General features: G+C 36.7%; 1 protein-coding gene across 2 annotated transcripts in view; it reads right to left on the bottom strand.

Moving 5' to 3' along the window:
• CLSTN2 (calsyntenin 2) overlaps nucleotides 1-25,656 on the bottom strand; it is a 486,477-nt gene that overhangs the window by 223,071 nt on the left and 237,750 nt on the right. The window lies entirely within an intron of this gene.

Below are 25,656 nucleotides of genomic sequence, written 5' to 3'. Positions count from 1 at the left end.
AGGAGCATTATCCTATATCATGCCCGAGTCTCTGTCCCTCTGAAACTGCATTTTCAAGTAGTGGTTATGACAAGTTTTTTTTGTTGTTGTTTTTTAATATCTCCATTTCTCCAAAGAAGTTTGTAGCCAGTCAGTTTTGAAGTTTGCTTTCAAAAAGAAAAATGCTTCATGACACTAGCCACCAGCTAAAGGCTTCTCACTTTTTAAAAGTATTTTTAACAGTCTGAAAATTTATCCTAGTAGGACAAGTTACCTTTGACAATTATGTGCACAGTTTATCAGAAATATAACTTCTTTGAAAACTCCTTCAGAAAATTAAGTATTACTTAAAAAAAAAAAAAAAAAACAATCCTGAGCATGTTTATTCACATCAGTCCATCACTCTCCCAACCGTTCTGCCCAATAAACCAGAGTATTAAAAACAGAGGGGAAACAAACTGTTTCTTTAGCCACTGATGGCATTTTGCAGCTTTGCTCTCTTTAATAGCTTTTGATGCCAAACTATTGAACTGCAACAGCTGTTGAGAAATCAGCTTTCATTTTTCCTCATTACAAGCAGTGCTGTGTTGGTAACCAAATATTTGAAAATCTGAAATGTTAAAATTTAATGATGGGGAAAAGACTTGTTCCAACATCAGAAAAAAGGTCAAAACCTGTGAAGTTGTTAGAAACCATAGTTTGTTACTACTTAGGAAGGAAGAAATGGTAGGTTTTAAAAGGTTAACTGTGACTTTGAAAGCTGCCAAGAAGTTGAGGGTAGAAGGTCTAAAAGGACAGAGGAGCAATCATACAGTCACTCTTTTCTGAACAGCTCTGAAGTTAGGAAACAATTAGTTAACATCATCTTAAAATATTTTCCTCTGCCCAATGTCTTTTTTCTCCTAGCCTCAACGTAATACCTCAGATTTTCATCTGCTGAAAGCTTTCCAGAATTCAGCTCAGTTTTATAGAAATAGTTTTTCCTGAATCAAGCAAGGAAATTATGTTAACTGTATACAAATTTTATATAAAATTTTATATAAATTTATATATTTATTTGCATGTATATGCAATGTTTCAAAGCACACATTTGCAATGAACTTGTTTTCAATTCCTATCATGATATTATAGTTCTTTTAATTTCGTAAGTGACATGGATTTGCACTTAACCTCCCATGTGTCACTCAGGACATCGGCTAAGTTTGGGGGCAACAGAAATGGAAGAAGGTTAAAAAAACATATTCGTAACATAACACATGGAAATATTATGAGAAATTCTACAAAAGAAAAGGTTTTAAGTGACTGAATATTTTGTTGGGTTTGTTTCTCAAAAGGCCAAACAACCGTCATTACAGCCAACACCACAGCTACAAGGACTGCCTGTGCAAGGAACAGCTCAGATCACTTCTACAGCTACTGCTGTGTGACTTTACCTAAATATGGAGGTTGCTCTGAAAATAATGCCTCCATTTATTTCCATGAAAACTAGAACAAAGAACACACTGACAGAGCATATTCTCAGCTACAATACACTTTCTCAGTATAGTCACCACCATCAGCTATGCATTTTCAACAGCCATGAGCAATAGCCTGCACCACCACTCTCTTCCAAACCTGCATGGCCATTCAGAACATAGCTTGTCTTTTGCATTGCTGTAGCTGCTGCTGAAACACACCACCTTCCACGTCGCTGTATTCAATGGACTGTTTGGTCCTCATAAACATTCCGCAAGCATCAGTGAATGCCAATGGGTGCAATTTCTCCAACATGGAAGAATTAATTCCACGCCTTTGCTTCATACACTTCCACGTCAGATGCTATTTTGTCATTTTGCTGCCATCTGTCACACAGCAACAAAATATAACAAAATATTGCTGGAAGGTTTGACTGCTACTGCCATACCACCAACATCTGCCTCTGACGCTGCGGGCCAAGATAATAAAATTGGAAAAAAATTACTTTCAGAGCAGCCCTCATACACTGTAGCTTACATCTACGAGTTCAGTTGTTTAGAGCATCTTGACTAACAACTTGTAATTGTGCTCTTCAATTTTTAATAAATTATTTAATGAATGAAATAATTCCTCTGTACCATGGACAACAGTTGAGGCCTTAACTCAGATAAGCAAAGCAATGAGAGGAGAAAGGTGGATCACCTTGGCTTCAACAGGCAAAATTTCAAACTATCTAATTGCTTAAACAAGGAAAAAAATAGTTTTAAAAAGTCTAGATATCACTTCTCCATCAGATACAAATTCAAACAAGTAGGCATCTTGAACACACAAAAGACACAGTGAGACTGATACTAAAAAAAAACAAACACACTACATCCTTGTTAGCCAGTATCTCCGTCTGCATTTTCAAGGATCTTCCATAAAAGAACAATGAAGGAAGAAGTAGCATTTTTGATTCTGCTATTTATTTGTCAAAATAAGCTGCCTTTTGGGAAGTTTCAGAGTCTGATCAAAACCCCTCTAGACCATTTTATAGGATAAACAGATAGAGGTGCGAGTTCATCTAGATTCATGATTAGAAAAGCAAGTTTCTGACAAAACAAGTCACAAGAGACATACAGGAGTTTGTACACTTATCAAAAAACAATCTTCAAGTACTTACACTCAAAAGTCTTTAATGGAGTAAGTGTGCCTGGAACTCTGCCCATCTATCATCAGAAGAAAACCCATTTTAATACACACTTGCTAAATCTTTCACTCTTAATGGGAAATGCTGCCTGTACAGGAGGTACAATTATGACAACACTAGCTCTTCAGAGATAAAAGACATCTCATTCCTACTTTAAGAATGCACCTTGTGTCTTGTTTTTCTTCAGGGAAAAGAAATTAAGGGCTGTGAATAAGGCTACTAAAATACCCAACTCACTAGGAACAACTCGGTGCAGTTAGCACTAATGAGACAAACATCAATCCATGCAACATTTCTTATCTACTCAACACATCCTATATTAACTACACCTCCTGAATACAATATTAATAAAGCACCAGGGGAAAGCAAGACACATCCCAGGTGACTTTAATTCAGGTGACAGAATCAATAGACAATACTTACTGGTCAGCACAGTATCAGCCTTAGTGTTAGGACCAAAAACAAAGTTATTGACAGTGGCAATCAAATAGATTCTATCCACCCAAGCATTACTGGAACTTTCTCTACATTTGCATTAATTGCTTTAAAAGGAGCTTTGGGAGTTCTCTAATGTAGCTTACTTAGGTATTTAATTTCAGGCACCTGAACTTGCTGCAATGCAGGTTTTAAGAGAGATTGATGCATGTTCTTCCCCATTCTCTGAACCTACCCGGAGTAACAAGAAAAATACTTTCCACCATATGTTTACAGCGACGCTTGGCACAGCATATTCTATTTTTGAAAGCTGAAGTCATATGCCTAATTGCCTCAGTACAAGCCCAGATGACTGCAAAATGATCTTCATTGTATGAACTGAGAACTATAATGCGTAAGAGACAGACAACAGTTAGGAGGTTCTCACTGTCCCACCTATGATTTTTCTCAGTCCCAGGTTTAACATCTGTCCTAGTGCAGTTTTACCATTGATAAGCTGTCACAGAACAACACGAAGCATCACTCTCCCATTACGTTAGCAGTGCACATGATTTCAGCAAATCCATCACTGATGCAAGGTCACCTTTAGTTTTCCAGTGACCCTCAGTGTTCACCTATATGACTGAAATAACAGATGACTACTGCTTGTGCTGCTCAGTGCTCATCTATTCTCACACACCTTCTTTGAAGAGCGTATTACTGTTACTTACTCCAGATAACAGAGCACAATCAAAAGGATTTTACGTCTACATGCAGGCACAACATTTAAAACTGAAAAATAGATCTATCAGTTTTGGTTGAAGGAGAATAAAATTGTCTTAGTATTTCTTGAAAAGGCAAAGGTTTATTCCACAGTTACATTTCTCAACAGAAACTTGATTATGCTAGGCTTTGCAATCCAGTGCTAGTAAACAGATTGCACAACTTTTAAACTTGCAACAAATGCAAGCTGAATTAAAATCACTCTCAGTAAGAAATGACATTGTTCTTGCTGTGGAGGAATTCCAATCTCTTGAAAAAAGGAAATTGCGATTTGAATACTTCATCTCATTCCTCAAATATTCTTCATCCCTCTTCCCCCTTATGGTACATCCCTAAGCATTTTCAGTTGGCTGTGACCTCCCCATATTTCTCACTGAGTCAGAAATTGTATAAATATGCTTAGCTACCTTCCTTTATTTACTCCTCCAAATTGCATATGGTTTGCTATTTTCTTCTTTTTTTGTTGTTATTTTAAACCACTATAAGATTTTCATCTGGTTCACATCACACAAATAATTAAGTTACAGAATTTACAAAGAACTACCAAAGAATCCTCCTTGATAGTATCTGATACTGATAGTATAAGATGACCATACTTCCTTAGCTTCCTAATTATCTGCATCCAAAATCTCACAAAGCACAACAGTTTCTACAGGAAAATATAACAATATATAAAAACCCAAGTTACATTACATTTTACAGGTTTTTAATCCATGTTTTTCCCCATTCTCTGAACCTACCCAGAGTAACAAGAAAAATACTTTCCACCATATGTTTAGTCTATTATTTAGATCAACAAAATTTGTATTATGCTATATAAGGAATTCCTTCTCCACATTGTTGGGTAACTGTGGAGCCTCATAAGACTGAAGTCACCAGCACGGGTACCTGTCCAGGATCATGCCCTTTAGGGAACATTCCATTTCACGTGCAAAGACACATCGATAGTTCCACAGTCAAACGTCTTTCTTGGAACTCGCACTGGGTGAATATTTTGAATTTTTAAAGCAACCACTAAGCACAAACACCTACATGCCTGTTTGGGTACTGCTAAGGACTACTGCTGCATTCTGACACACTCCATGCACAGAGCTTACCACTGACCACAGCTATATAGAATACATGGGATGGAAAGATGCAGTCAAAAGGCAGATAGGAGATGTTCAGTGCTTCTCAGACCTTCTCTTGCTACACAGTTATGGATCCTCTCAAACTGCTTACAGCAATAAACTTAGTTTGGCGTACTACAGTATTATTTGTTACTGTTGCTTAAGAAAAATCTAGCCAATATGGGAAAGGGTGGAAGACTCATGAAGCTGAAGTTTGTGCTGACTACCATATTTCAGTTGCAAATGAATTCTCAGAGAGCAGTTCCTGAACCCTGCTAATTCCTCCAAAATTCACCAGACCACTCCGTGAACAAAAAAGAAAACAAGAAACAAGAGAGGCAACTAAGTTTGTCAGAAAAATTTAAGATAGTGAAATTCCTCTGTCTCTGGGAGATTTATAACCTCACTGACACCTTTCCTTAGACATTTTAGGATGCTGTACTACTTCTGTAGAGATTTCACACGGGCACTAAAGATTGTACACTGAGGTGCAACCATATATGGTAAAAAACAAGCATGATCATAGCTGTTCTTCCAATGAGGGCTCATGAGTAAGATTTGGAACCGTGGGTTCCAATTACTGTCTGTAATCTTAATTAACCAGTCATCAGACACATGCAGGAAGAACTGATGTAATTTTGAAAAAGGGAATCAAAGTAACAGAGCAGAATTCTAAAGTGCTCAATACTTCCATCACGAGTTTAGTCTTCAAAATTCTCACAACACATCTAGGATGCTCAGCAAGCTTGGGAAAAAAAGCTCATCAGCTGGTTTAATGCAGGACATGCACTTGGTGCTGGAGGAAGTAACACGGTCTATAGTTCCAACCATCAGATGCACCATGAGAAAGTAATCAGTCCTTCATACGCAGCGCTACTTTTGCTGCTACTTCCACTCATGATCTGCAAGCATTGTCTTATCATTAAATTAACACTATGTGCAGCATGCCAAATACGCACACATGGCAATGCAGAATTTACAACAGCTTTGAGCAGTCTGAACAGTTATGAGATGAAGTGCTGATTATGTTTTACTGTAATTGCTCTTTCTAGCAAATGCTTCAGCAAACTGAGTGGTGCGATTACAATATGTTGATGATCAAGTATTTTGCACTAGTCCTACATTTTAGGAAGTTTAATCAATTCTTAATTTGTTCTGTAAGGAAAAAAAATTAATGATTACCTTCTTTCCTTTTTTTCCACTTCTATATCAAATCACCCAGTAACCCCTTCAGGACTCCCAAACTGAGATTAAAAAAAAACCTAACAAATTAGGCCTGTACATCTTGCTCTCCTTTTTCCCCTGCACCCCAACTCTTCAGCTCCCTGCAGGCCCTAATTGAAGCTTCACTGCAAAACAACAGTGAGAAAATCAAAGTAACTCCACCGAATACACTTTAATTCCTACTGTGATTTAGACAGACCCGTAGAATCTAACAATGTTATTTCTGCAGCATCCTGAACCTTCTTTAGTCGATGAGGTGGTTGGTGCATCTCAGTGTTCATGATGCATCCGGACAATGCCATTAGTTATGTGCTAAAGCACGAAGGCTAGCCGTGAAGTGGCCAGGCAGTTGTACACTATGGTCTTCATAGGCCCCTTCCAGATAAACTCTCCTATTTTGTATACTTTCTCTTTTTGTATCCCTTTGTTGCCTCAATCTGAATCACATGGATGAGTTCAGTTTATGCTGCAACCACATTTCAATTTATATGTCCCCTCACTGATTCGGTTGTGAAAACCTTGATAATTGTGTCAGGTCTGGTTGGACTCAGAAAGGTTGGATCTAATTTTATGTTTATTAGTTTGTCAACAAATACTAAAATTTGATGCCAATTTGAATGCGCGTTTTTAAGGAACAGATGGCAAACCAACCAGAATACTTCAGATTTTTAATTCTGAGCTCAACATTGTCACTTATTGCTTTTCAAAATCTTCAGACAAGATCAGCTTACACAAAACAATTCATACGCATCAGTTTACCATATGGATTGATCACAGCTGCAGTTCTATATTAAACCATAAACACTCAAAATCTATTTTCTTTTCCTCCCTCAGGCATAAAATTCCAGGATCTACACCACAACTTCACTGTGATGCAATGTTTAATTACACAGAAAGGAAGAAGGCTCATTCATTACGCATTCATTACACTGCAGTAAATTCAAGCAAGTTTCATAAGTATTTCTCAGGAAAACAGCAGCAAAGAATATCTAGAAGTAACGTATAATGAAATCGTATTTCAATTCAAACGCATGAAAGAAATTACTTGAATTCTTCATGAAAACATTTAGTTTTCAAAGACAATAGTCCACTTCTTTGCACCTCATCACCACCAAAACTAGGAAGAAAGTTTTCAGACAGATGCTCATTGAGTTTTACATTAGAAAGGCTACTTTCTTTTTCTATAAGAGTTATTTTTAAAAGCCTAGGTAATAGTGGAAAAAAAATCTTTACTTAAATCCTCCTTCAAACAAATATGGAACTGTAGATTGGTATTATAATAAATACTAAAAAAACACCTCAGCTAAAGTTTTAGTTTCATAAAACCTTGAAACAAGCAAATCACCTTCATTATGCAGCTGCACCAGAATGTTATGCATTTAGAGCTCAGCTGCTAAAAAAAATTAGGCTTTTCAAAGTCAGTCTTCCAGCACACATCATTTCTATACATTATATGCACAGACATGTCAGAAATAGCTATGACATTTGTCTGAATTACTTGAACTTATCATCAGAAGAATTCCTGCTACACCTGTTTAGCAATACTTTTTCAGGCCATATGTTGTCAAAACAGCCTATTCTATGTCAAGAAGAGCATAGCATGATTCAGGAAAAAGGTGAAGCAATATATGCTTGAAATTTGTTGTGTACATATCCTCAAACCATCAGGATTTCTCTGTATTTGGAAGTACTGATGTATATGCTGTTTTGTTGTTGTTGTTTTAATATGACACAACAGTGGCCAAAAGACAAGTCTCTTTTGACAGAAGTTGTGTGAAATGAAATATATCAACATTCAATAAAAATCAGACTACTGATAGAAAAGTTTTCTACTATGTAATTTCATACATCAGGTTTACAATATTCCTCTTCCTATGACAACAGACAAAGTTAGTCTCTTCATTCTTGACTTCCAAATCCCATATACTACTGCTGCTTTTGCTAAGGAAATATCACAAAGTATTTCTGGCAAACATTTGATTTGGACAGCCCATGAAATGCAGGAAAAATACTTCCAAAAACAAAAACAATGAAAACTAACACAATGCTTCAAGTACAAAAGAGTGGTTGACAACATAGATTTTCCTCCTGCTTGTTTAAATGAGTGGTGAAATTACTCAGCATTGGAAATAGGTAGTTAACATAGCTGCAGTCCTGTCTCAAAGCTCCTAAAATTCAGAACAGTCCATCATTGGTTTGTCTTTTTTCACTGCTTCAGCATCTTACCTCCTTTGTTAAATCCAAGATTCAGAAGAAAAAATACTTATCTATTAACTCAGTCAGTTGCTCCTCATGATGAGAAACATTGGAATAAAATTTACTGGGTCCTTTTTTTTTTTTCTTACCTCTACTTTTCATTTTAGTAGGAAAATCAAAGAACATTGATTGCTACTTATTAAAATTCATTTCAGCTGTGAAATACAGTAGTTTACTTACCCTTGCAAACTGCACATTATCTAATGGAGGGCTTTTTGACTCAAGATGATAGACATACACATAAGAAGCTGCAATATTTATGTTCTCATTTTGTCTGGCTCAGCACAAAGCAGATGTGCAACAGCAGAAGCTTTCGGTAGTTCACACTGTTATAGTTAACATGAACTCAAGAGCTTTCCTGGTACAGTTAGCAGGTAAGCATTTTCATGGCTGCCTCACCTCTATTTCACAATAATACAAGCATCCCATATCTGCTTTTAGGCTGGCACACTGATCTGCCAGAGCTGAAAAACAAGTTTTTTCACTCATAGGCCATGCCCTAGATTACAATTTCTCAGATATCTTCTTTTATCATATTTAAGTTACCACAGAAGTGGCTGCCATTAATTCTTTACATTAAGGGAGTGTTTCTCTTCTGCTCTATCCATTTTAGTCTTCTTATGGCCAAAAATTATCTTAGCAATTGAAAGAAAAAGGGATAGATAGAGGTGAAAGAAGTGTAGGCTGTTTCAATCCATACCCAGTGGTCTACTATCCCGCAGTAAGACTTGATCAAGTACATAGTCTAGTGGATGCCAACAACAACAAGAAAAATGAAATACTTGGTCTTGATTTATCCCTTAGACTCCCATAAAGCATACTTTGTAAACTAAGAGCAACAAAAATAGCCACTTAAATGGACACATTACTATCTTCTAAACTTTCATTTGAACTTTACTGTTTTTATTGGATAATCACACAGATCTTTCTCAAGTCATATGTAACAGCCTCCTCCTATTCAACTTTGGTTATTTAAAATAGCAGTCCAGTGTTACTGAAACACTTGCATGTTTTTCTAATAAAAATCAATAAAGTAAGCTTTATCCCTGACATGACTATTTTAGACAATGTTCATGGATGTATGGAGACTTTGCTACTTATAGATTAGAGATAAAAAAGATGACTGGTAGTTGACAGTTGCAAGTTGTATTTGCAGTACGTGTCTCATTTAGCTGTATTTTGTGCATCACTGCCCTGCACAAAACAAAAAGAGCCACAGAAAAATTGTATCTGGATTCCAATGAAAGCAACCTCACCAAGGCTGTGTTATACCTGCTGGTAAGCATGTTTGGATGAAGCTTGAATGAGTTACACGTTCACACACAAAAAGACAGGTCACTAGGTTCTTAAAAACCGTGAGTTTCAAAGGATGAGCAGTTTCAGAGCAGCTGCCTGTTAAGTAACAATGATACCATTACCACAATAGTAACAAAAAGCATGAAAGGTAGAAAATGGACATTTCAAGTCTAATGCAGCTATTCTTGTCACTGGTAGAGCATCACTTTCCAGAAAGATTAAAAAAAAAAAAAAGGAAGACTTGGAAGACAGCTCGTTCTTCCACCACCCAGCACTTTATCTTCTTAAAGACGAACAGGAAGAAAGAGTTTTTCCTCAGCATATCACAGATACATCAGCTTCATACTGATTGCCTTTTTCCCTCAGCCCCTGGTACAAGTGAAAACCTTATTCCCAGCCGTCATCAGGAAAAACAAAAAATTGAAATTAATGACTGAACTTGCCACGCCACTCTTCCCCTAGACCAACCTAAAACAGATGCTGTTTTCTAGTAAATCAAAAAGTCAGAACTCTGCAAACCAAGGACCCAAATTGCTTTTAACTTTACACCACTTCGTATTTAGTTTGTATTTAACGAAAATTATTATATCTTCAGAATACAATAGTAAATTCTGTGAATATGCGGTAGTATTACTCTACTGGAGGATGACATCTCCAGTCACCAATCATTTGCATTAACTCTCCTATTGTGACAAAACTTAACTTGAAGTCGTAACAGTACATTTACATTTATATCTGAGAAACTCCTCTTCATATTGATGGAGAGCTTACTAGCTTAGAATATTCTGTGAATATGCATTATTGAGAGGATAATTACTTGCAAATTTCAAAAGACATAGCAGAGATTACAAAAATTATTACTTCACATATCCCTATGTATAGAATTTGTGCAGAAGTATGATCCCCAAGGACGAAACATCAGTCTGAAGTATGGGAAGAACTAAAGAAAAAAACATTAAGGATGTAATTCTGAATCTGCTAAGTACTTCAAACACTTTTATTACCACTGGGGCATTCACAGTACATTTTTTTAATTATCCATCTTAAAGAAATAATGAAATATTTGTTTTAGAAAGTGCAAAGCAGTGAAGTTTAATTTACATTCACGAATTTTGCCTCCCCAGCAGATTTCTAGCGCCTAATAATCTCACTTTTTGTCTCCTAAGACACGGTGCAGATTACTAAATAGAACTCTCTGAAAGAGGAGCCTTTTACACATATTATTACCTACAAACTGTACTAGCTTGATTTGTCTATATGCCTTTTCCCCACCTTTTCAGCTTTACAGCCATTAAACTATACCTGCTCTACCAAACACGTACCCCTGATCGTCTAAAACTTCACTCCAACATTTTGGAAGAACCTCATCAATGCAAGCCACAGCAAGTCTTCTCTTTCCCGGCAGACATCATCTGTAGTCTCAAATTCAGCAGCGCGATGAGCTCCCAAAGAAATGAAAAAGATCTTGAGGAAATTGCACTGAATGCACTGCAAGATTTGACTTTCATTATGGCAAGCTGTCTGGATGAAGTTCTTAATGCAGCTTTTGACAGGATATTCAGTTAAGCCCAGAGTTGAGCATTTGAATAGCGAACTTTAGATGCACTGAGATTACTTCTATATCAAATTTTAATAGAGAATATTAACTATCAACTAGGTATATATATCAAGTATAAATATGAGCTAAGACTGATAGTTTAAAATTGAGTGTAAACGCAATCAAAATAAGTGGCCCATCCAACTTAGCGACAAAGCACATAAATGACTGCCTGGTTGTACAGATATGCTTGAACCTCCCATGCACATAGAAACAAATGTGTGACACTCTGTGATCCAAGATGAATAAGTTCTAGATGATGTTACGTGTTGTCAAAAAGATAGGATGAACTTCCTCGCCCTGTCTCTGGTAAAGTGCCTACATCAGAGGATTTAAAAACCTGACAGCAATCTGAAGCAACACACTGTAGTCATAGAACACACACAGTGAATACGGATTGGCTAACAAACATTTTGAAAGGTACAATTTTGCATGTTTGTAACTATACATGTGGTTTTTCTTCACCTATTATCCAAACACCTGATGAACACCTACAACTAGCAGTGTCGTTTTCATGTACTTCAGCCAGGGAAAGGCAGATTCTAAAGGCCTGCCAGTTTCTTTGGAGAATGCCACTGGAGATTAGGGCAGGAGGATATTTCTTAAACTGAAGGCATTTCAGACAGGCATTTTCTGTCTTCACTTCAAAGAAAGATGAGCGACCTGACATACAGGTTCCTTTCAAAAGGGTATATTAATTCATAAGACATCACTGACAGACAGAAATCCATCAAAAAAAGGTTAAAATACAGTCTGTGATGGATTGAAAGCCAAGGTCCCAAGCAAGTTCCCTTACAGGAGTAAGACAGACCACAAGTGCAAGAAAGACCCTCAATGAGGGCTCCACAGACAGCTCTGCACCAGACTGGGGCTCTCTTCCTTCACTAGGGAGAAATGTTTGTAGGCCCAGGCAGTCCTGCTTATCCCTACTGGAGTCATACTACAGCTGTGCCCTGCTGAACCGACCCTGACCCACACACACACTTCAGACTTGCCTAGGGATTTGTTTAGCAGCTGGGCCGCAGCCTGCACCTGGTTCTGCCCCTCACTGAGACCACTGCAGCCCCCCACCTGCTGCCAGTCAGCTCCCACTCTCCCACAGGGAGCTGATGACTCCTGCTGCCACCAGACAAGAAGACCTCACAACCAGGAAGCCATTTCTTCTTTTGCCTCAGAATCAGCCCAGAGACATAAGAGAAACAGCCCAACAAGACATCCTGCAGTGTACTTCTACAGACACCCAGCCCTGGAAGCCAGCATGGCTCCTCTGAGGCTTCATCACTCTCATACTGCTAAAGCCTGAGGACCAATTCAGTGTAAGGGGAGACAAAAAAGAAATAGCAAGCAAGGGGGGGAGTCAAAATACACCTTAAAGAGGAGAACGAATGGAACATTAATATGGGTGCAGGATAATCTTAAAACATCTGCAGGGATACGGAAGCTATTATTTTGACTTCTGATATTATTTACTCCCTGACCTAAAGCACCACTGCAGCAGAAATTACACTCAAAAAGTAAATAATGAATATAAAACTCTTGGCTCAACAAATATCAAGACAAACTGAAGCAAGACCTAATAGGTAACTAGAAAAAGGGGATAAACAAAATTGGCAACAGCGAGAAAGGTGTGTCTGATGTCTGTACTTGTAAATACAAATTGAATCACTAGATCTTGAACAACCACTGCCATTACCAATCAAATCAAAGCACGTAGCTATTACTATCTACCTAGCTCGTTTTAGAGAATCCTATATATATTATTTCAGTGAAAAGATCTTTGCATTTTCTCAGTTTTTTGCTATAAGACAAGTTTAAGGTGTAAGCCCATACAAGCTCATTACCACATTAGGCTGATTTTCAGGTTAGACTGATGTTCACAGGCTGTACCTAAACAGGACTCCCAATACACAATGCAGCCAAAAAAATGAAAATAAAACTAAAATTGCATGATGCCTTCTGTAGTGCTGAAACAAAGGTTACTTTAGAAGGCATTCCAGTATAAAGGGACTAATGATTTAAAAATATAGTTTGATCTCAATTATACATGAGGTATACTTTGCATTTGATAATTAGTCTGTAACTGCAATGATAATTGGGCCCTTCATTATCCCAGTATAGCTTATGTTGAAAAAGGCTGGGTACCTTTCAGCATGCTTTCTGATGGAGGCTGTGTCTGTTAGCAAATTTTGAAAGCAAGAACTGAAACACCAGATATGTACCAAATGAATTTTCCTCCAAAGATCCAATTAAAAAAGGAAATTTAAATATGACTAATGCAGTCATTAACATTTGTGAAAATGCAGATATCATACCTGTCAAATGTGCAACTTTAACACGGGGATCTCTTTCCTATGAAACCAGATGTGCAAGGCAGCAGTATCATTTACTGACATCTTCAACTGAAACATATGGCCCTTTCCAGTAAGTGAAAGCATCGCATCCTCATTTATCTGCTTTCTAAGCATACATCCCATTACCCTCAAAAAGAAGGGTTACATTATTTGCTTAGTATCATATTGTGGTATTTTCCATAAATGGCAAATCAGTTGACACAAATGCAGACAACAAATAGCTGTCTGACAAGCGTAGGTAAGACATGTATCAATTCATCAATCTATAATTTTATCTTTCTTTCTGAATTTAAGTATTAAAATTGACGGGGGGGAAAGCATTCTGCTTTTCTTATCCTCTTACTTTATTTATATGTGGTGCCGAGTTTTTCAAGGTGTTGTTAGATTTCCTGATAACTGATACAGGAAAAGGAAGATGACAGCAACAATAACTTCCCCACCAAACAGAATACACCACAAACAAGTAGCTGTAATACACAGAAAAGGAAATTGTGTGTTACAGAAAACAAAGGACTGCTAAACTAGTTTTTAAACGATATGAACAGAAGATTTGAGATTACAGTAATTTTAAAAGATGATTCTTTTACTATTATGCGAAAATTCTAGACTTTGACATTAATACAGATCGCACTTGGTACAAAAATTATGGGCAACTCAGAAAAGTTATAAGCAACTCAGAAGGCAAAGCTTGTCAGCTCTGAATAGCTGAATACAAATACACTAATACACTGCATATGGTCATGCCAGCAATTCCTACTTCACTGCTGACCTACATAGTAATTTCTTAACCAATAACAACATCCACAGACTTTGGAGAAAATCATTACAAGTTATATTGGCAGAGTAAAACAAGAACTGCAGGAGTGGCTACCTAACACGCTCTACATCTGGCAAATCTATTACTGCTTTAATTACCAAAATATTTCTGTGTTTTTCTGTGTTCTTCTGTTTTTGTTCCCCCCACCTTGCTACTATAAAAAGCTTGCCAATGCTTTGGGGCAGACTGCCTTTGGCCTATGGTTTGAAGTAAAGACTTTTGCATTGAATTTATACAAGTCATGACATTTCCTAATAAATTTGACCATAGAAAATGTAATTATATTTAAAACAGTTTAATTCTAAAATGTAAGAGTAATAAAGCCAAACCAAAAAACTCCTTGAAGTTAGTTCCTGGATGACTGTAGAAAATTTGCAGCATTATTGTGCTATGTAACTTATCATCCAGAAGTTCCAAGATTGTCTTAAGTCCAAGACAGTAAAGAAAGAAGCAATACAATAAAGGACACAGAACCAGTAGTGACTGGATGTGAGAAAGAAAAGACAAGATTAATACATCCAGAAAGAAATTTGGAAAGAAGACTAAGTAAAAGAACTATAATGGATTTGGATCTCTGAGATCCATAAAGAGAACAAAGCACTGACACAGTGAGAAAAGAAATAATGAAAAACTTAGGGCAAAGGCAAGGCGCTAAGCCGAACGAATTTGTACATTTTTCAAAGGCAGCTGATAAGATACACTGAGACCTCAACCAAAGAAATGTGCAGGTACAGAAATCCCCAGTACATTTTTTCTTCTCCTGAAAAAGGATCTCACCTTCAACAATGACTCCTAGGGCTTTAAAATCAAAACAGCCGCACTGGCAGCCATAAATCACTATTCTCTTGCACAGTTTGTTATTTTTAAGTTATTAAGTTCCGATTCTTAATTTTGAGGGATTAAAAAATAAAGATATTCTTTATTTGTCTGTATTTTTTCTTGGTAATTGTTTCTGCACATGAATGCAGCTTCTTTAAAGAGGGAATATCAATACCTGTTTTTGCATTCACAATCCAAATGTGAATTTTATTACAAATCCTCAAGTTCTTGAAATATTTTTGATTAAGGCTCTACTGAAATCAGAACAGGTTTACAGAGTAGTTCACAACTAATTTATTTGTTATTTAAATAGATTTACATTGAAATGTTCTGACACAAAACAAATAGGAAAAGAGAATGTAATTTGAACAGCATTTCTGGCAAAACATTTATTTACTGTTCACCCTGTTTTTGCAGGTGTGTATTGATATCATGAATTATTTCAACTGCTTTTGGACTTAAATAGTTGGATGAAGGGTGAAGATGCGAAACATGCTACCTGAATAAATTTAAATAAGACACATAAAACATCAGTCCTGATTCCAGCTGTGAAAACAAAGATATTCAACATCACTGCTGAGAGGCAAAGCCATAAAACAACGTAGCACATATCCTCATGACAGGCAAGGAGAAGCTGTAGGGAAGAGGAGACAATGCAAACAACTTTGGCCTTACTATAAGTATGAAATCAAGTCTGTGATTGTGTATTTATTATCTTTTTAAAAAAATACATTTTTTGCTTCTCTTGGAAATTAGGTTTATCTACAGTACAGAACATCATTCTAAGTTTCTTCTTGTATTTGAGCAGACCTGGCATATTTTCAAGCAAAAGAATTGTTCTGTGGAACAAAATACACAAAAGCAATAGAGCACATACATCTTCTCATAGTGAAGAAAGCTGCAAGCTGCACCCTGCAAAATAAACTGTAAGTACAACAAAGATGACTGCTTGGTAATTATTCAGATGGGAAAAAAAATTACCTCTTAGCCAGTAATTTAACTACTTCTCTAAATATTCCTGGAACTTTCTCCACCTCAAACATTAGTCATGAGTGCAGAAGTTCATTTGCTTGATAAAGACCCTGAAGAGCAGGCTGCTGAAGGCAAGTCTGCCAAGATTCAGCACTGAAAAAGTGTCGGCGTGTATTCTATTTATTACAGGAAAACAAGGGCCGATTAGAGCACAGTATCAGCTCTGGTATGTGTTAATAACACTGGATGAGCCCAAACATGAGGGTGACAAAATCTGAACCTCCTTTATATATGCGAGGCCGCACACAGCTTTTCCAAGAGGACAGAAAAGAAGCTAGAGCAGCCAAAACCACCCTCTGTCGGTGCCCTGGGGAGGCTGCCAGCTTGGGCTCTGCTTCACAGGCCCACATCACAGCCCGCCTGCCTGCACGCTCCCCTACATCTCACAAAGAAACACTGGTGGTCAAATGCCTCATAACATTTTTTCCCCAGACTGTTCTTACACTAACTTAAGCAAACAAACAAACTGTAAACAAAGCCATCTTATCAAAGCATCCTTCAGCATTTTATCATCTGTTTTAATACCTGCAACTGTCACCATAGCTTTTGCTACGTAAAAGCCTCCCAATGGGGAAAACATTCATCAGAACAGGAAGCTGTAATACTACGAAATATTGCTAAGCAGGATCTGTCACAGACTTTGACTTGACTGAAACTGTGCCCTGTGCAGAGTTATTCACTGGCTCCCATAAGCAAGGTATTTTATCAGAATTTTGCAACACATGCTCAGGCACTTTTGGTAGGGAAGGATGGGGTTAACTGTGTTAAGCAAATAGAGGTGATTAAACTAAATCTAGCAGATCATGATGGACTTAAGACTACAAAGCCTTATCTTTACTGGCACCTATTTTCTTGAAACAGTTAGGAAACAACACTTTAGAAAACCAAGAAATCATGCAAATTGAGATTCTAATAAAAATAAGTGATGAAAACAACAAGCTAGAGAATTAAGAACACGAGCAGACTTCAGTTTCAAGTCACATCAAAAGTAAAGTTCTGGTCTTGAGCTTGTTACACTATCCTGCTCTCTTCTGTTCACACATGAGCTGCAGAGCTGCTCACTGCATTCATCTCCACCACCTACCACAGAACTAAGAGAACTAAGAGCACTCTGAGCCCTCCTGTTTCTCCTGATATGTAGGAAGGCAAGCTCCTCAGGATGCTCACTGTGCTTTTGCCAAGCACCACCTGAGCTGAATGGCATGACACAGCTGTTGTCACTGAAAAAATACCTAAATCACAAAGGACAAAGTAGCTCTTATGAGAATGCTGTGAAAATTTCATGATTAGAGTGCAAATCAGATCACCAGTACAATATATTTTCCCAGACACGGTACATGAGAAAGTCTGCTGGCATCCTACCCAACACTTGTTTGGGATCATTCCGTCTCTAAGATGAAGAACATCTCTGCAACTGCACTGAACAATCACAAATGCATCAAATACCAGCACCTGTCATCTTCTGTTTTCTAACAAAATCTTACTCTAGAATAAACTTGTCTTTGTTAAATGATAGTTTGCGTAATCCCGTAATACTTATAAGAGAAGCAAATAAAGCTAATACTGAAATACATAGTTATAGGCTGTTTAAGGATGTAGTACTTTTGTCTTTTTTAAAGAGAGAGACTAGGTAATAAAAAACAAGCAAGTATTCTCCTTACCTGGCATTCATATATTATAAGTATTTTATGTTGGTTTTTTTGTTGCTTTTGTGTTAAATATATTTAAGCATTAAGGTTATTTAACGACAGCTATATATCATCTACTTTCCATCTAACTGTTGTGATTTGACTGGAAAAGAGTTGCTTTAAGAGTGCTGTTCGTACCACAGAAGAGGAAGAAACACTATTTGATAACTGTCTACAAGAAACTGGAATGAGAAAGAGGTAATAGGTTTGCACCATATTCAATATCTTACACGCTTTAGTGAACTAAGTCAATACAACTAATTGCCCAGTAAGTGTTTGAAAGCTAATATCTTTGAAGTTGTGAGTTACTCTGATGATAAAGAGGATAGGTACAGTGAAGAATTCTCCATCAAACTCAATATCCAGGGTGTCTGAGCCAAAGCCCAGCATAATTAGCCACATGCCTTCCTAGCTGCTTTGATAGATGATCAATAAAATCCGACCTATAGTTTTCAACAAGAATCACATTCTTTGAAGGATTAGTCAATCCACAAAGTACTGCAAACAGTTTAGTCTCAGCTTCACAAACACAACACGCCATGCACTAAGTTAACTTAGCTTATAAAATCATTCTTAACCAACTGAGACAAGTAAAAAAAAAAAAACAACCCGTAAGTACTCAGTGTTAATTTCGCATTACAGCAACTGTATGATGAGGCTGTACACATTAAGATTCCCTTATTTTTAACACAGAAGATGAAGTTTATTTATAAAAATAACAAAGTCACAGTTTATATCTCAAACTGACCATCCACTTACTCCTCTCACTCTCAGTATTCTTGTATTATGCAATGACTGCATGACTATCATGCTAACATCAAAGACTGATACATAAAAGCAGATCTCTGAAAGCTAAAACCAAGCAGACTTATTTGGGCTTTGGACAATAATTCTCTGCAGCTTCTAGAGATATCTGTCAAGATTTCTCCCTTTCATTTCATCTTCCAAATAATAAGCAAAAAATGAGAACTGGCAAGTTATTTTGATACCAATCTTTTCATGCTGAAAGGAAAATGAATTTTTTTGAAATGCATATTTCAGCTGCAAAGGAGCTGCTGATGCGTGCTTTATCTACCAGACATCCCATCACTTCAACATTTTACTTACTGCTTATTTTTTAGCTACTAAATACCAGCAATATTTACGTTTAATTGCTGTAACAAGTATTCCTATGAAGACTGTATTTTGCTCTAACTAATACAATGATGGCAGTAAAAAAGATGGGTAGAGACAAAGCCCTCCTTCCGCTTCACCTTCAGTTAGAAGTTAAAAGTATGCCACAGCTTTGGAATTGCACTTCCCTTCCAGTACTTTCTGTGCCTTCTTTCCAAACCAACATTGTCAAAACACCAGTTCTTAGTTAGGGCAGGAATTTTCAACAGGCAAAGAAACCATCAAAAGGACTTGCTACGTGTCATAATGTAGAACAAAGCATTTTTTGGACAAAATAAAAACTGAAGCTTGAGAATAAAACATGCAAAGAAAAACCTGAAATTCAAATCCACAAACATTGACACTGGAAAATAAGCTTTTACAAGATGGTGTTTGTTATAGCAAACCTGTTGTACTTCCACAAAATTCTTATGTTTTATCATAGATAAATTAGTTGTAATGATTTTTTGAGAGAAAAGCTAAACAACAGTAGTATTCATTCTAAAGCTGGTTTACAGAACTGAAAAATTTATTATTTCATACCTGTATTTTAGGGTTACACTATGCATTTACATTACTAAGTGTCACTGGTATCACAACATTCCCTTTGTTTCTAACAGCTTATTCAAAGCAATGCATCTTAATTTGAGGGAAAAAACGTGACATTTCCTTTGCATTACAGAAAGGATATGTCCTTCATTCAGGACATACACTTCATCACAAAACTTCAGCCACAGCAGGAGATAACTCAAATACTCTTCAGCCATGTTCTCTCCTGCTGCTATGCACAGAGCCTACCTGGGAAGATAAGAAACAGCAGCAACCCTTACTTTAAAAACAAAGGTTGAGAGGGCTGCTGAGGATTCAGACTTAGATCTTTTTGTCATACCTGCTATCTACAAGAGAAACAACTTGAAACAACCTCCTTGCCTGGTAGCTTTGTTTTTAAGGTAATTTTGCCGTTAAGCTTTGCTTTACAGGCGGTCACAGTCATAAAGACAACTTTTGAGAAAATCTGAGTAAAACCAAATACACTTTTGGTAGACAATTTTAATTAAATCTGATAAAAACACGGAAGAAATACTTGAACTACATCTCTCACTGCAGTGTATTTGAGTTAATTATATGAATTCAAGAAGAGTTTGACAATGTTGTTCCATTCCTACTTGAAAAACAACATCGAAAAAAACAGTGACACCACAAACAAAGTATTATGGAACAGGGTCTGATTGTAAAAAGAAAAAAAAAAGGTTTTGATTGAAAAAATAATGTGTTTTAGTGGTCAATCTGCAAGAGTAGGACAACGTGAAACAGAACTGAAGAGATGCCTGGAAGTACTCATGTGAAAACAGTTTGATAACGCACGCGTAACAGAGACCATAAGATTGTCTTCCTTCTGACTGGAAGAAGTACTTGCCTCAGATTAATCTAATGCTGAATGGTGCTTCACATTTCCCCTTTCTTCCATTTATCTTGGTTTCCTTTCTGAGCTTTGCTGGCTATTTTCCTGCATAAAATTTTACAGAGCTTCCTAGACTGAAGACGCCTCTTTTTTTCAGAGATCCTTTCATGGATAACATGGAATAACAACATAAGGAAATCTGAGTCCCTCTGCACAACAGTTTAAAAATCAAGCAAGTTATGCTATTCTTTGAACTATATAGTCTGTTCTCATTTCCATTTGGTTAAGTGCATGACATACTATGATCAAATACGCTGGAATTGTTTAGCAATGTCTCTGCAGGTTTCTCTAGAAGGAAATATAACTCCATGCCTTTGTGAAAATTATTCTTTGTCCAGAAATGCACCAGTCATTTGTCACCTCTACAAAATTTGACTGCTTGGCTCTAGATGAATATTATGCAGCCGAAATTACTCTTGTTGAACTAGTTACAGACACAGGCACCAGAAAAAGAAATTCTGAGAATAAGACTACTCATTTCATAGGGGAAAAATATTTTAAATTGAATATTTCTTTCAGGCTTGCATATCTAGACCCAAACTAAAATACACCACATTTGTGTTCTGTGTTCCATTCACACACACACACTCTTCAGAAAAGAGCTACAAATTATGACACCATGCTCATGCTTTGTCTCATAATAAGTAAATAAAATTTTAAAAAGCATAAACCCTCGTTTAAGGTCAGTGCCGCATTGTGATGATAGAACAGAAGACTTCCTCTATCACAACTCCTACATGCATGCAGTTAGTTCCAGGGATGTGCAGTTTAAAGTAATAACACTCAGCCCTCCGGGGCTTTCAGTGTTTGTATAGCCTACAGGCAACTACATTTTTTGTTGACTTAAATAAAAAGCAAGCAGAAGAATGTGAAGTGCTGCTTGACAAACAGGCTCATACACGTAAATTTTCGTATTTGTCTGGCTGCTGCAGGGCAGATGTGTTTTACAGATACCTAGCTTCACCACACTACCATGTTATATTACTTTTGCTCCAAGTACAGCGGCACAACAGATTTTTCATTTTCCTCCAGCTCCACTTCAACTTCAAAAATAAATGATACACTATCAGTTCTCGGCAGATCTGAAAGTTAGTAGATCCACATAGGAAATTTCTTCCCTATAAGCAGTATCATTCTTCCATGATTCTAACATCTTACTCACTTTATTGATTTTAGTAGAATAGTTTAGTAACTATTCAAACAAAGTAAAAGCATCTCTTCTTTACATCTAGCTTTGTGCATTACTGGCAGATCCCCTTACAGGCATTTCACTTCCATTTTTAGAAGAGCTTATGGACTCATTCAAACTAACAGAAAAAGAAGTTTATGTCAAGTGAGGTAAATCAGTCAAGGAATTTCTCAAAGCTAACTAGAGATGCCAAATCACTTAGGCTGTGTTTTATGTAAAGATAAATAAAACACTCTAATTTCCTGAAAACATGAAGGACTGATAACTGTAATTTAAAAATTCACCCTCACTAGAAGGCACTGATTATCACTCATCTTCCTCAGAGTAAAAAATTATGTGGATTTATGTAACAACCTTTCAATGTCATTGGTATGATTTAAAAGCAGAGTGTTCAAAAACACAAGCAATCAGTTGTCATGGCCTGTTTAAGTTGAGTGCTGTGATACACACGACCTGCTAGAAGGATATAGAACCCAAAGCAATGTTTTATGTGAATATGCAGAACCACTATGGTCAGATAAGTGTGGGTATAACACTGAATGAATTACCTCCTGGTATGAGCTTAGTAAAAATCAAAACATGGCAGTCATGCAAAGGGACAAAATAAAAATGGTTAGAAGTTAGAAGTAAAAGCAAGTTTGTCTAAAATTTCTAATAGGCAGAAAGAAAAAAAGAAAAGAGACAAAGATCTTAAAGTCAGACTGGGTGAAAATTGTTTTATCTATGGGGGAAAAGAAGAAGTGATGAGGCAGAGAAAAAACTCTGAAAACAGCAGCATCTGATCTACAAAAACAAGCTGATAGATTTAAAAAAAAATAATAATAAAAAAAAAAAAGCAGAAGAGCCCTACAGGGAAAACACTTCTAGAGAGGATTTTTATTTATTAGCTACACATTTCATTTAGGCTACACATGACTGAAGTGACAGCAGGAAGATTTTATACAGTAAATCTGAAGATAGTCAAGGAAGACATAATAGATAGCACGTTCCAGAGATTGACCAAGCAGCAAGATAACAGCAGAAAATAGTTTTGTCTCCTTAAAAGTCAATGGCACCCCAGACAAATTCAGCCAAGAAGCATATTTAAGTAGTAGATGCTTCTTTCTTTGCCAAAGAACAGCAAGGCTACACTTCTGATCAGCCAATAAAAAAAAAAACAACAACAAAAACCACACATCTGTTCAATATCATCCTTCTGCAAATGTAGAACATCTGCAAAGATAAGGAATTAAAGATGTAAATTAAAATCAACTGAACAGTCATCACCATCTTCTCATACGTTACTTTGGCCAACTGTTACGGATGTTAAGAGGAGAGTTTTTCTTTCTTTCTCAGAGTAAATTCTTTGACCATCTATGAGTTATTCGTAACTTCTACTGAAACACTTAATACCACTTTAGAGATTTGGTAGTATTAGTTTTGAGAATAAAGAATAGATGTCAACTCTTGATCAAAAGTTCTTGTACCTTAAAATTCTTTTATCTGTTATTTCTTCTTCTGAAAGCCTAACTCACAGGCAAATAGTCCTAGAAAATTGATTTAGGTTTTCGTGTTCTTTAACATTTTCAATAATCATTTGTGATAGTGCTAAGAATCATACGTTGCATCATATAAACTTCCCTTTCTCTTTCTTATGACACACCAAGACAGAACCAACCAACTGAAAACCAAACCGTGTGGTTGAATAGATAAGAGTATCCCTTCAGATCATTTTATTCACTATTTGTCCTATGAAACAACGAAACTGCTTCCGACAAGTTCTTTATCATAGCAGGCAAAGAACTGTTGGGAATACTAATAGTCATATACAGGAAAAAAGTTGACTCACCCAGCTGGTGATGAGGGTCTCTGGCTGTAGAACACTGTTTCTGAGGAAGCAGCCTTCGTCCAACCTTCTCCCTTCACAAGCTAGTCCTTAAATAAGCCTGGGGAGGGGGAGGAGAGTAGGGAGCAACCCAGAGTCCACCTGTTCTGGTCAGGTGGGAAGCACACTAATTATTTGCACTGTGCCTCCTGGGCCAGCCATATCCCTTCACCAGCTGCTCAATCATCAGTTCAGGCAATGATCTAAGAGTTCCCCAACAGTCACTCTTTCAGTCCTCATTCTGGATAATGAAACAGCTGAAAACAGTCTGTTCTACAGGGCAACACAGCCTGGATATGTCAAAGTACTTTCACATTTTTGTGAGTATAATCAAATTAAGAGACTGAGAAAATACTGGAGAGGGTGCCTAGAAAACAAAAAATGCAGCCTGTACACAAGAGCAAGGAAATGGAAAATGTACACGTACATATCTTAAAATAAATCTCAATTTGCTTACTGCTAGTGTCAATTATACATACATAACAAGAAAGAGGCAGAAAAGAATCTTTATTTTGGTTCCAGTCATCAAATCTTTGTATCTGATCAAATCCAAAGCAACTTGTGGAAAGGTATTCCAATTACATTTCTCACTAAGATAAAGCTTCAGAACCCATCAACATAACAAGTAACCAATTCTCCTTAGCTCATGTGTTGAAAATTTGCTAAGATGTGCTCTCCTCTGCACCTATACAGTGCAACAAGCTTATGTGAATTTTCTGGATGAACACCTAGTATCACCTATTTTTATGATGTAACATAACTTACAGCAGGCAAATAACATGAAGAATCATGCTTTTAAACAAAGAGCTTTCTTTGATGTTCTTTGCACGCTGCATTTTAAGCAGCATTGAAAGAAGATGGTAAGAACAATAAGAGACTCAACACACTATAGGGTAGAGTAGCCTCAAGGGTTTGATCATTAAGATTTACGTTGTGGGTAGTGGACAGAATATAAAATTCCAATCTGGTAAAGAGAATAGAAAAAAATACCATGCATGGCATCAAAATAAGGAAGATCTTTGGATCTTTAGTGATATTTCAGTGATAGAATTTTGTTATAGATGTAACAGAATTTATTTTGACAGGAAAAAAGAAATACGTTTACGGTAGGCTAGATAATACAACCAAATTCTCCCCTGCTTCTAAGACAGTTTGGTACCAAGCTATGCCTCTCCACCCCCAACTTAGGGGCAACAGTGTATGCTTTTAAGCACTAACCAACATCACATTAACATTAACAACAACACAAAATATATATTTTTTTAATTTCTGATCTCCACAGGTGCTGTTGTGACTTCAGCTGGGCAAAAAATATTTCTGAAAAATAGTGGATTTGCTAGAGAAAAAGTTCTGAAGTCCTTGGAGCTATACACATTTTACAAGATGAATTTTCTAGATAGTTGGACAATAAGAAATGTGATAGCAGGATGTCAGAAAAGTGAAATTACAGTGTTTGACATCTCCTGACACGCTATAAAAACTCACAATAAAACAGAGCAGACAAAGTATGAAGTCTACACAACTGAAAGTCAATTTTCATCTACAGACCTGCAATTAGGTTAGTTGAGTCTCTCACTGAGCTTTCTCTCACAGATATTCTACCTGCTACAGAAGGTTAAATCTACACATCGGTGAAGTATCCTAAGATCCGCTCTTCATTCTTCCAGTATATCTGCTCCTTCTGTAAGCAGCTCATTTAACAAAGCAGTAAGAAATCTTGCTATTGTGAAATGTTACAAGACAATACCATAGTCTACATTGAACATAAATGAAACCTATGAAGGCACAAGCACTATTAAAATATTTTTTCTACCTTCTAATAACACGGAAGGAAATATACAATAGCATTTTACTTCCAGAAAAGATTCTTTCATGAACTTTCATATAAATGAAAACACCTGACAATGAATATCAAAAAACAAGACAACATATAACTACTGACTTCTGAATCTAGACTTCAAAGCTGAGCATAATATTAAA

Source organism: Phasianus colchicus, chromosome 10 (genome assembly GCF_987193195.1).
Source record: "Phasianus colchicus chromosome 10, bPhaCol1.hap1.1, whole genome shotgun sequence".
Classification (NCBI taxonomy): Eukaryota; Metazoa; Chordata; class Aves; order Galliformes; family Phasianidae; genus Phasianus; species Phasianus colchicus.
Note: the sequence above shows the minus strand (reverse complement) of the source record. Positions and strands in the feature narration are given on the sequence as shown.